The following is a 1,057-nucleotide window of genomic DNA, read 5'->3' as shown; positions in this document are numbered from 1 at the left end:
TCCCAGAAAGAAGAGGCAGCTCTAATAAGGATGTTCTTTTGATTATGTATCATGCACTCATAATCAGTACACACTGTTCACAGACACGCGCACGCACACGCACGCACAAGCACGCACACACACACACACACACACACACACACACACACACACACACACACACACACACACTTAAAACCACACACATAATTAGTCACATCATTATGCACACACACACTTTGTAGGACAGCATTTAGAGCTTTGTCACTCTTCATCCTTTGTGGCCTCGCTGTGCCGTAAACACGATGAAAGCAGCTGGAGCAGCACGCCTTCAAACGTCTGGTTTGGTAACTGACTCACATGCACCTCATGTTGGACGCAGAGGAGGGATTCACACTCCGGCCTGACAGCAGAGTGCTGAACAACACACACACACTGAAGGCCTGAGGATTATCATCCGTCACAACCATTAAGAAGTTTTCATCTCCTAAACATTTATTAGTATGACCTCATGTCCCCCTTTTTCCTTTAAGCCTGAGTCAAAGATGGAATGACGCACCTCAGAGCTTATGGTTCATCACCCAGAATCATCATGATGGACATGGGCTCCAGTCCCAATTTGCTGATTTAAGACTGAATTTACAGTTAAACAAGGATTTATAAAATAACATATATTATATTATAATATATATATTAACAGATCTGAGTTTAAATCTGATCATACCGACATTTTATTTGGTAAAGAACACAAAGAGTCAATATGCAACATAATGGAGTTTATGTGAAATGGGAAATTTTTATTTTTTTATTGTATAAGTTATTTTAAGTTTGTTGGTCTCTTATTGATCCCCAGACAGCTGCACTGTAAACACATTCCTTTTTAATACAGAGGAGTTTTCCTGAAATCTTTTGTATTTTTTGGTTTATCCATTTTTACAGAAGATAACTACTGTTTGTTTGTTTTCCACTACATTTATATATTTTTATTTTGTTGTTCCATTTCCATTCTGCACATTTTGTCCTGGTTATGAAATACCTGGAATGCTTGTATAACAGAAACTGCAGCCATCTCTGCTGG

The sequence above is a fragment of the Genypterus blacodes genome, unplaced genomic scaffold (assembly GCF_046128005.1).
Source record: "Genypterus blacodes isolate CSIRO-AG114 ecotype Tasmania unplaced genomic scaffold, CSIRO-AGI_Gbla_v1 ptg000422l_1, whole genome shotgun sequence".
Classification (NCBI taxonomy): domain Eukaryota; kingdom Metazoa; phylum Chordata; class Actinopteri; order Ophidiiformes; family Ophidiidae; genus Genypterus; species Genypterus blacodes.
This window is presented reverse-complemented; position numbering follows the sequence as displayed.